Raw genomic sequence first — 12,399 nt, 5'->3', positions numbered from 1 at the left:
GTGAACCTTCTCTGCACTCCGTCCAAGGCCAATGTATCCTTTCGCAAATAAGGGGACCAAAACTGCACACAGTACTCCAGTTGCGGCTTCACCAGTGCCTTGTACAGTTGCAGCAAGACCTCCCTGCTTTTATATTCTATCCCCCTCGCGATAAAGGCCAACATTCCATTCGCCTTCTTGATCACCTGCTGCACCTGCAGACTGAGTTTTCACGATTCGTGCACAAGGACCCCCAGGTCCCTCTGCACAGTAGCATGATGTAATTTTTCTCCATTTAAATAATATTCCAATTTACTATTATTTCTTCCGAAGTGGAAGTGGTAGTTGAATCCAGAATGGATTTGTCCTGCTTTTTATGAACAGACCTGGGCAATTTCCCACATTGTCGGGTAGAAATCAGTGTTGTAGCTATGCTTGAACAGCTTGACTAAGGGTGCGGCTATCTGGAACGTAAGTCTTCAGCAGTACATGAAGTTGAAGCCTGCAGTTTTTTGCGATATCTAGTGCTTTCAGCATTTCTTGATATCATATCGCTTCTCGGCCTTTTGGCTAAGATCAAGTGTAGTATGGATTGGATGCTGCACTTGGTTGAGGTCATTAGGTTACATTGAAGCTTCATATGTTTCATATGAAGCAATTTTTAAAAGCGGTATCTCGGCCTTTTGGCTAAGGTGCAAATGAGCTCAAGTCTTGGAGGAGGTATTGCTTTCCCTCCTCCAATCAGCTTGGCTCATGTAGATCAGGCCCAGGACAGGGTAATTTGGTCACTTGCCCTGTCTTGCCAGCCTGGATTGGAAATGTCTCAACTTATTGAGACTCTGAATTGGACTTGACTTGATTGAATTGGAAAAGTATTTTTTTAAAAATTTCTTGATATCACATGGAGTGAATTGAATTGGCTGAAGGCTGACATCTATGATGTTGGAGATCTCAGGAAGAGGCTGAGATGGTTCAACCATCAGCACTTCTGACTGAAGATGGTTGATAATGCTTCAGACAGTCTGAAGTATGTCTTTTGCGCTAACATATTTGAATCCACCGTCATTGTGGTGAGGGATATTCCGATTCTCCCCAAAAAATTATAAGTGTTGAATTTGTGTAAAAACTAGAGTAAATCACGCTGGTTTTTTCAACGGGATTTTCAAAATGGATCTCCCCCACTCTGTGCACTGCAGAATGCACGAGCCTGATTCACTCCAGAAACTAGTGGGTGGGAACTATCCCCGCTGAAGTGGCCAGCAGCATAGTGCTGAGCAGGCCACTGCACATGCATCGATCTGTCAATGCCGAGATCGGTGCATGCACAGTGGCACTGTGGGCAGGAGGCTGGTTTGTGACTGCCGGTGGGTGGGGAGGATTGGGGAGGCGGAGCTCTGCACCAATTTGCGATTTGTCAGTGCCGAGATCAGCGCATGTACAGCCAACCTCCCGATCGCTGGCCAGCCCCCATGACCATCCCCTGGACTCCCAGTCCGTCTCGATCTCCCACCATCCCCCATCCCCACAGCCCTGGCCCCCCCCATCCACTCCCCCCCACCAAGTGGGCTGCCCCTCAACCCTGATGGCCAGCCTCAGTTGCTGGCCTCCCTCCCCCACCGATCCTGACTGCAGAGTGGCAGCAGGAACCCCCATCCCCACTGGTCGCCCCTCCCCCCCAGAGGCCCCAACCCTTCAGGCCCCACTCCCATTAGGCCCCACCCTCTTCGCACTGGTCAATGCCTGGTGGGCTGTGCCAAGATGCCCCCTGAGCATTGGCACTTTGCTCCTAAGGCAGTGCAAAGTGGCCCAGGCTGGCACTGCCTAGGTGACAATGCTCAGGAGGCACACCCCAGTGCCTGATCCTCTGGTAGGGATTGATTGCCCCCTCACTCCAGCGGGATTGGGCTGCCAGCTCCCCACAAGTGGGACGCTACAGTAAACCCCACTGGAGTGAACCACTCCTGGTGGGCGTGGGGAGAGGCCAGCGGGCCTGGAGATTTCAGTCCTGGGCCTACTAATAGAATTTAAATAGCATGTAAGTGAGCTGCTGCATACATTATGCAGCTCTGCGCCAATTTCCGGCTTGCAGCTGATGGTGCTGGATACCTGATGCAGCGAGACGTGTGGAGGCCCAGTGCGAATTGCGTGAATCAGTTGCCGCTAGAGCTCCCGGCCTGCTGCGCCGCTTTTTTAGATGGGAGAATCGCCCCGTGAAATCTCCTCTGCTCATTAGTTGTTTAGTTATTCACCACCATTCATGATATGATATGGTAATACTGCAAAACATTCGCTTCATTAACTGCTTGTGCCTAATTCTATAGATAATATGCTGCTTACACTATTCAGCATGCATTTGATCCTGTGTTGTAGCTTCACCCAACTGGCACTTCATGTTTAGCCTGGTCCTGCTCCTGGCATGCTGTCCTGATGGGTAAAGGTAGAGTGTGGGATATGCTGGGCCATGCTGGGCCACACAAGGCAATGGAGTGTGCCCTCAATGGGAACTTGGGACATTGTTTCCACAAGAGCTACGCAGTGATCACTCGTTTCATAACTGTCATCTGTGGCAGATAGATTAGTGAGGATGAAGTCAGGTCGTTTTTCCCTCTTGTTGGTTCGCTCACCACTTATCACAGGCTACTTTCACAAAGCCATGTTGATTCTGCCTGATTGTGTTGTAATTTTTGAATATCCTCCTTTTACCCCCTCAATAATGGAGGCTAGCACTTTCCCCATGACTGGAAACCCCACAGAATAACTAGCCTATGGCTTAATGCTTTCCGTCTCCTTTTTTTGAATGGAGTTTTTACATTTACGATTTCCAACTTGCTGGGAAAGTGGAACAAGTGCTGGGAAACCATTTGTGTGGAGCTCCCCATTGGTTGCAGCAGTTATGTGCGGGGCGGGTGAATCAGAGGGAAAATGCTGCGGGAGCAACATGATTCTCGTGGGCATAAGAATTGTTACTAATGAGGCATAAGTTTTGATCCAAAAATACGCTGGTGCCATCGGCCGGAATCACTCTGTTTTTCATGCCATAACCAACCCCCTGCCATTTTTTGGTAAGATTTTGCCCATTCTCTTCTCCTGGGACAACTGCATATCTGTTATCGTGCCAAGCTCTCCACCAGTGTGCTTATTGGTCTCAAGCAGCTCATTGAAATAGATTGTCCTGACCACCTCCAAGATGGTGCAACTGAGCACTCTGCCTGCAGAGCTCCTCAACGCCACTCACCATGACCACCTGAAGTGCCAGGAGTGGATGTTCAGTCGTCTTCCACCTCACAAGCTTCAGATAAAGTGGACCATCTTACAGGAGCATGAGAACAGGAAAATGTACATAGAAGATAGCCACTGAGGCTTTGCAATTATCTGTTGCTAGTTTTGTGGAATGATGAGATGAAGACAAATGTTCATTTTCTGTTACCTGTATCTCCGAATCAAATTTCACACTCATGATGCTGAAGAAGTTTTACACTTTGAAAACACTAATTTGATAGATTTAAGGATCTTGGAGAAATGGGGAGAGGGAGTTTGATGCATTTAGTAAGACACTTTAAGACAGTTAAGAGGTGACCATACTAAGTAACTCTTGTCCGTAAAAGATCTTGGAAAAAGCACAGAAAAATAACATTGTCGGGAAACTAGAACAGAAGTTATCTGATTCCTCCATCATGATTGCTTTTAGCATTGGTGTTGGTTCATCTTCATTCATGCATTTCATTTATTTTTATGGATTTTGCGTTTTAATGAGTTTTCTCTCCTCTTTTGAGATAATATTGCCTCGGAGTTACATTTAACAGATCTGGATCTGTGAAGATATAAAAGATTTTTTCTAGTAAATATAAACTGGAAACATATACAGGTGACTGGAGCAAACAGAAAGGCTCAAAATGCCATTGCTTCCAAATGCAGCAAAACGGAATGAACACAGATTTTTTATGGGTTGCTGTGAGGGCCAAATTACACTTTTCCTTTGTCTATATTTTTCCATAAAATGAGGCATATGACATTTCAATTTGCTGCTAAATTTGATGCAGTTCATGGTCAAAAATATGCCCCCTTTACAATTCAATGCAGAATCATAGAATTATAGAATGGGTACGCCACACAGATGAAGGTCATTTGGCCTGCCCTGTAAATTCTAGTTCTCTGCAAGACCAACTCACTTTATCTCACTTGCATGCTTTTTCACCTAAGCAAACTTTGCATAATCTGATGATTATTCAGCTCTCTTTTTGAAGCCTCAATTGAATCTGCCTCCACCACAATCTCAGGCTGCACAGATTCAATTCTCACCATTCGCTGCATAAATTAAAGTTTTTTTTCTCATGTCGCAGTTGCCTGTTTTGCCAATCACTCAGTATTCTTTGGTTCTGGAACCTTCAACATATAGGCACAGTTTCTCCTCATCTACTCTGTCCAGAACCTTCCCCCCACCCCCTATAATTTTGAACACTTCAATCAAATCTCCTTTTAAGCATTTCTTCTCCAACGACAACACCTTAAGATTATTTTAATTTTAAAGTTTATTTACTTATTAGTCACAAGTAGGTGAAGTTCCTCATTCCTGGAACCATTTTTGTGAATCTTTTCTGATTTTTTCCTAAATTGCGCTGCTGAATCCAATGTGCAATATTTCAGGTGGAGTCAAACCAATGTTCCATTCAGGTTATCATAACTTCCTTGCTTTTGTGCTCGATGTCTCTTATTCATGAAGCCCACGGTCACAAATGCTTTATTAACCACTATCTCAGGCTGCCTTGCCACCTTCAATGATTTGTGCACATACACCCCTAAATCCCTCTGCTTCTGCACCCCTTTTAGAATTGTACCTTTTATTTTGAATTGCCTCTCCTGATTTTTCACTTGTTTGCCTATTCCCCGGTCCTCTTTATGTCCTCTTGAAAATTAGCACTATCCTTCGCAAAGTTCACAACATCTTTGAATTTTTGGAATTCATAGAGTCATAGAATCATATAGGAAACAGGCTCTTCAGCCCAACTTGTCCATGCCGCCCTTTTTTTTTTAAAACCTCTCAGCTAGTCCCAATTGCCCGCATTTGACCATATCCCTCGATACCCATCGTACCCAAGTAACTGTCTAAATGCTTTTTAAAAGAGAAAATTGTAACCGCTTCTACTACTACTTCTGGCAGCTTGTTTCAGACACTCACCACCCTCTGTGTGAAAAAAAATGCCCCTCTGGACACTTTTGTATCTCTCCTCTCTCACCTTAAACCTATGCCCTCTAGTTTTAGACACCCCTACCTTTGGGAAAATATATTAAACTATCTAGCTGATCTATGCCCCTCATTATTTTATAGACCTCTATAAGATCACCCCTCAGCCTTCTACACTACAGATAAAAAAGTCCCAGTCTTTCCAGCCTCTCCTTATAACTCAAACCATCAAGTCCTGGTAGCATCCTAGTAAATCTTTTCTGCACCCTTTCTAGTTTAATAATATCCTTTCTATAATAGGGTGACCAGAACTGGACACAGTATTCCAAGTGTGGCCTTACCAATGTCTTATACAACTTCAACAAGACATCCTAACTCCTGTATTCAATGTTCTAACCAATAAAACCAAGCATGCTGAATGCCTTCTTCACCGCTCTGTTCACCTGTGATTCCACTTTCAAGGAGCTATGAACTTGTACCCCTAAATCTCTTTGTTCTGTAATTCTCCCCAGTGTCCTACCATTAACTGAGTAAGTCCTGCCCTGGTTTGATCGACCAAAATGCATCACCTCGCATTTATCTAAATTAAACTCCATCTGCCATTCGTCAGCCCACTGGCCCAATTGATCAAGATCCCATTGCAATCTGAGATAACCTTCTTCAATGTCTACTATGCCACCAATCTTGGTGTTATCGACAAACTTACTAACCATGCCTCCTATATTCTCATCCAAATCATTAATATAAATGACAAATAACAGTGGACCCAGCACTGATCCCTGGGGCACACCACTGGTCACAGGCCTCCAGTTTGAAAAACAACCCTCTACAACCATCCTCTGGCTTCTGTCATCAAGTCAGTTTTGTATCTATTTAGTTACCTCACCCTGGATCCCATGAGATTTAACCTTATGTAACAATCTACCATACTGGTTCCTTGTCAAAGGTCTTGCTAAAGTCCATGTAGACATCATCAACTGCCCTCATCGACCTTCTTGGTTACCCCTTCAAAAAACTCAATCAAATTTGTCAGACATGATTTTCTACTCACAAAGCCATGCTGACTGTCCCTAATCAGTTCTTGCGTCTCTAAAAGGGTGCCCTATACAGCCATGTCCAAGTCAAGAATGTATATCAAGAAAAGTTCTAATACTGATTCCTGGGGAAATCCCCTTTTATACTATCCTCCAAAAATGACACAACCACTCTCTAACATTTCCTGTCACCCAGCCAATTTCATATCAATGCATTAATATCTCTGCTGGATTTGTAAAGAGCATATCTGGCACAAACCAATTTCTAAGCCAAATAGTCCATAGAGGAACTAGATTTTATAATAATCAGCAAATCAAATATCCTTCCTGAGTTACATTCTGATACTTCAAATGTTTTTAAATTTTCAGTCTGTTATCTGTGTCTATATTGGTATAACTTTTGTAGTTTATAGATTGCCGGGTATTGTTATTACTCGTATTCTGTAATTTCCTCTGTCAATAACACACAAAACTGAAGGTCATCCTGATTTGTCTGGTGACAACAGGTGAATCATTTCCTACCTGATAATGTTGTGCTTGAATCCATTTCCAGCATGTCCATTCAGAAAGATCCACTTTTAAAATATAATACAATTTTAAAAGGTGAAATGCACTTAATCATATTCGCGTAAATACATTAACAGGAATTAAACCTGGTCAGACTGCTAATTACAGCATTGCTCGTGAGTATCCATTCAAAATGTGGAACATTTGGTATGAATGAATTGGATCGATTCTCCAATAATTGGGTCAATTGCTACTTTCAGTTCACTTGTGGAAAGCATTTACCACTGCAATATACATCACAATTGAACAATGCTCTTTATATGGCCTGAAGTAGCCTTAAAGCCTGAATTGCCATTTTTAATGTGGCAATAAATTAGAAAGTGATGAACAGTTGGAATATAGACGCTGTAATTTAATATTTCCTAACAGATCTGTTAAAAAGATGGAACAGATGATAGACTTATCACATTCTGTAGAATCTTGTCAACCATGGATTGATACCAAATAATAAAATGCTATGAATACACTGCATGATAACATACAGTAAGGAATGTGTAAAATTCCTGAAGCTATGTACAAGGAGAACAGAAACAGTCAGATGGCAGAAAGTCAACTGCCACAGATTAACTGTCACTAAATATTATTAACAAAGCTTGTAAACAGAAGCAATTTGGCTTGTTTTCCTTCAAAACTGTCATTAACAGTTGCTGGCTTGGATCCACGTCCTGGAACAATATCAGATGAAATGAGAAAGTGTCAGACGACAAACTGACATGGAGGAGATACAATACGTGGAATGCTCAGCTAAATGGCAGTCAAAAAGCAGCAGGGCTGTCAACATTTCAGAGATGCTGGAGAAGCCAATTCAACAACTTACGATGGATCATGAATGAAACCAAATTGATGCATATAAAATGTGGCTGTATTTGCTGCCACATGCGCATACGCAGTCGACTGCTTCACTCCATGATGATGTGGAGATGCCGGCGTTGGACTGGGGTAAACACAGTAAGAAGTTTAACAACACCAGGTTAAAGTCCAACAGGTTTATTTGGTAGCAAAAGCCACACAAGCTTTCGGAGCTCTAAGCCCCTTCTTCAGGTGAGTGGGAATTCTGTTCACAAACAGAGCTTATAAAGACACAGACTCAATTTACATGAATAATGGTTGGAATGCGAATACTTACAGCTAATCAAGTCTTTAAGAAACAAAACAATGTGAGTGGAGAGATGCTCTCTCCACTCACATTGTTTTGTTTCTTAAAGACTTGATTAGTTGTAAGTATTCGCATTCCAACCATTATTCATGTAAATTGAGTCTGTGTCTTTATAAGCTCTGTTTGTGAACAGAATTCCCACTCACCTGAAGAAGGGGCTTAGAGCTCCGAAAGCTTGTGTGGCTTTTGCTACCAAATAAACCTGTTGGACTTTAACCTGGTGTTGTTAAACTTCTTACTGTGTTCACTCCATGATGTCATTGCAGAGTGACGGAGATACGAATGGAGATTATGGTCACACTGATTCAGGTAATTCTGATTTTAAACACCAATTAATCAAAACAACTTAATTTCTCTGCCCATAAAAGGTCCGTTCATTTGCTGTGGCACATATTCTGTCCAACCTTAATCAGGTCAGTCAGCCCCACATTGTAGTGTGAATCACCTTAGAAGCACAATTATGTGTCTCTTTCTTTATATAGCATTCAGATCATCCTTGCACTCCTTTCTGTCCCAATGTGCTGTGGATATATTGGTTTGGTAGGTCCTGTGCATGGACAGATATATTTAGAAACCTTTCAAAACATGCATCTAGCAACTGCCAATTACAACTCAAGTTTTCTCAAGTTGTCAAGTTTATGTTATCAGCAACAGCAAGCTGATATGTTGTTTCGGGGTCATGCCAGTGATATTTCTGATAGTCCATCACTGCACATTTAGCTTTTAATGTCAAATGGGGCATTTGCTTCAGCCCTGGTTTTGCTAGGACCCAAATGCTTTATCTCTAAACAGAACCTATTTTAAAAAGGCAGCGTCCCCATTAAACAAGGAGCTATTTGCTGCCAATGATGTCAATAGTGACTGATCATGCATACTGTGACAATGCTGTCCTCTAAGAAACATATTTGAGCCATGTCCTTGTATAGGATCTGCTGTAGCAGTTTTTTAATGCTCTGGAGCCGTAGTGTCTACCAACATGCTATATTATTGTTGTAACAGCCTAATTCTTTCTAATAGGTAGAATGTTGGTTTTAATCTGAACTAAGGCTGTGCTTCTGTGTTCCCCTGCGATTTTGTAGAGTGGGGCTTCATTGGGATGATTGGCAGATATGGTCATGTGCTAGGTTTTTTCACAGAATATTTTGATTTGATTTGATTTATTGTCACATGTATTGGGATACAGTGAAAAGTATTATTTCTTGTGCGCTATATAGACAAGACATACCGTTCTTAAAGAAGGAAATGAGAGTGCAGAATGTAGTGTTACAATCATAGCTAGGATGTAGAGAAAGATCAACTTAATACAAGATAGGTCCATTCAAGAGTCTGATGGCAGCAGGGAAGAAGCTGCTCTTGAATCGGTTGGTACGACTTTTGTATCATTTTCCCGACGGATGAAGGTGGAAGAGAGAATGTCTGGGGTGCATGGGGTCCTTAATTATGCTGGTTGCTTTGCCGAGGCAGTGGGAAGTGTAGACAAAGTTAATGGCTGGGAGCTGGTTTGCATGATGGATTGGGCTACATTCACGACCTTCTGTAGTTTCTTGAGGTCTTGGGCAGAGCAGGAGCCATACCAAGCTGTGATACAACCAGAAAGAGTGCTTTCTATGGTACATCTATAAAGGTTGGTGAAAGTCGTAGCTGACATGCCAAATTTCCTTAGTCTTCTGAGAAAGTAGAGGCATTGATGGGCTTTTTTAACTATAGTGCCAGCATGGGTGGACCAAGACAGGTTGTTGGTGATCTGGACACCTACAAACTTGAAGCATCTAACCATTTCTACTTCATCCCGGGTAATGTAGACATGTTCTCCACTATGCTTCCTGAAGTCGATGACAATCTCTTTCATTTTGTTGACATTGAGGGAGAGATTATTGTCGTTGCACCAGTTCACCAGATTCTCTATCTCTTTGCTGTACTGTGTCTCATCATTGTTGAGGTCTGACCCATTACGGTGGTGTCGCAACAATCGAGTTGGAGGGGAATTTGGCCACACAGTCATCGGTGTATAAGGAGTATATTATGGGGCTAAGGTCACAGCCTTGTGGGGCACCGGTGTTGAGGATGATCGTGGAGGAGGTGTTGTTGCCCATCCTTACTGATTGTGGTCTGTGAGTTAGGAAGTTCAGGTTCCAGTTGCAGAGTGATGAGCCGAGGCCCAGGTCACGGAGTTTGGAGATGTGTTTCGTGGGAATAATGGTGTTGAAGGCTGAGCTGTAGTCAATAAATAGGAGTCTGACATATATGTCCTTGTTATCTCGGTGTTCCAGGGTTGAGTGCAGGGCTAGGGAGGTGGCGTCTGCTGTGGACCTGTTGCGGCGGTAGGCGACTGCTCAAGCAGGGCGGCACGGTAGCACAGTGGTTAGCACTGCTGCTTCACAGCTCCAGGGTCCCGGGTTCGATTCCTGGCTCGGGTCACTGTCTGTGTGGAGTTTGCACATTCTCCTCGTGTCTGCGTGGGTTTCCTCCGGGTGCTCCGGTTTCCTCCCACAGTCCAAAGATGTGCGGGTTAGGTTGATTGGCCAGGTTAAAAAAAAATTGCCCCTTAGAGTCCTGGGATGCGTAGGTTAGAGGGATTAGCGGGTAAAATATGTGGGGGTAGGGCCTGGGTGGGATTGTGGTCGGTGCAGACTCGATGGGCCGAATGGCCTCCTTCTGCACTGTAGGGTTTCTATGATTTCTTAGAGGCTGCTTTTGAGTTAAGAGGTAGAAGTCTCCCTCTTTACCCCTCTCTGGAGTTGGAGACTGGAATCTGCCAGGAGCTAAGTCTCTTTTTTGGAGATTCTGCTGTATGAGAAGTTGTTGGTTTGGAAACTGCTGGAAGCTGAGAAAGACAGCAATCTTTCACCTGCTCTGAAGTTGGAGATTCTGTTAGTCCAGGTGGCTGTTTTTTGGAAGCAACCAGAAACTGGGTTTATCTCTCTGAGGTTTTGCTGTTTGGAGGATATCTGAAAATTGCTGTCAGGTTCGCTGTCCACAAGTGTTAAAAAGCTGGAAATCCGGCATCATATTAGCATACTTGTTTTTGTGCTAACTAATGCTGAAGAAGAGTATATGTCTGTGGGATATTACTTTACATTTGAACAACAGATAGCTAGCTGTTAAGAGTTAAACTGTGTCATGCTTAAGTCTTGTAATTGGAAAAGTTATGCTAATTCTTTTTGTTATATTCTAACTGTGTTCTTAAATAAACTTTGTTTGATAAGTTTCCTGGTGGATCACTTGAATCATACCTGGAGTGAAATACCTTATGCTCCCCAATGCCAAAATCAAATGTAAAACTTAGGGTCTAGGCTAACTTCACAAAACAACTTGGAGTTTCTGGCCTGAGTCTTAATGGTAGTCAAGTTCACATGTGCAGACTTGTGTTGCTGACCTTATTGTGTGTGGCTATCTTGCACTGGCAGGAGACACAATGATAAAAAGCGCAAGAGGTTGCAAATGTGGTAAAATCAAAAAGGTAACACAAATTTCATTTAATTATTTCTGCAAATCAAATATAACATAGCCATACAAGTCTTAGGTTCTGCACAAAATACTTCAGCAAAAATGCAAAAACATAGAATTGGAGGCAACATTTTGACAGGGATTGCCAATTAGTTGGAAGAGCGTAGGGAAATCGTACGTTCTTCAGTTGACAGGGTGTGACTTGTAATGTCCGCAAAGGATCTGTACTAGGGCCTCAGCTTTTCTTTATATTGATCAATGACATAGATTAAGGAAGAGAGAGCTATATACCAAAAAGTCCCGACAACAGTGAGTTAAGCCGTGTAGATGGGAGCCGAAAGCTACAAAGTGACAATGATAGAGTAAGTGAGTGGGAAAAACTGACAGATGAAGTTCAACATAAGGAAGTGTGCCGTCATCCACTTTAGACCCTAGAAAGACAGATCAGAGAATTTTCTAAATGGTAATCGGAAGTTAGGAACTGTGAAGAAACACAGTGGTTTATGGTCTACGTACATAAATCATCAAAAACTAGTGGACAGATACAAAAAATAATTAAAAGGGCTGGTGCAACATTGGCCAATGTCTCAGCAGTATTGGAATACAGAGGGTGGAAATGTTTTACTGATTATTCAGAGCTGTGGTTCTACCCCATCTGACGTACGGTGTTCAATTTTTGGCAGCGCAGGGCAGGAAGGGCATGTTGACCTTGGAAGGGGAGCAGGGTGATGTCACCAGTCTGCTGTCTGGACTAAAAGGGTTTAATTATGAGGACAGGTTGTGTAGGCCAGGCTTGCTTTCCCTCAAGTATCGAATGTTAATGGATGATTTAATTGAAGTGCTTAAAAGGATTAACATATAAGATAGATGAAGAAGGGAACAGATTGTGTTCAGGTTGATGGTTTATTCCAATTAAATAGATTAGGGAAAGCCAAGGGGCACCATTTATGTCAATAAGGTCAGAACTCGGTTAGATGTCAGAAGGTGGTTCTTTCCTCAGTGGATAATGAATTTGTAGAACAGACTGTCAGTTT

The 12,399-nt window shown here is 42.8% G+C and overlaps 1 pseudogene; it reads left to right on the top strand.

Moving 5' to 3' along the window:
• Positions 1 to 529: 529 nt before the first annotated feature.
• LOC144496218 (U2 spliceosomal RNA) lies at positions 530 to 733 on the top strand (annotated as a pseudogene).
• The last annotated feature ends 11,666 nt before the right edge of the window (positions 734 to 12,399 follow it).

This window comes from Mustelus asterias, chromosome 7, assembly GCF_964213995.1.
Source record: "Mustelus asterias chromosome 7, sMusAst1.hap1.1, whole genome shotgun sequence".
Lineage (NCBI taxonomy): Eukaryota > Metazoa > Chordata > Chondrichthyes > Carcharhiniformes > Triakidae > Mustelus > Mustelus asterias.
The sequence above is the reverse complement of the archived record's forward strand: the minus strand, read 5'-3'. Positions and strand labels throughout refer to the sequence as shown.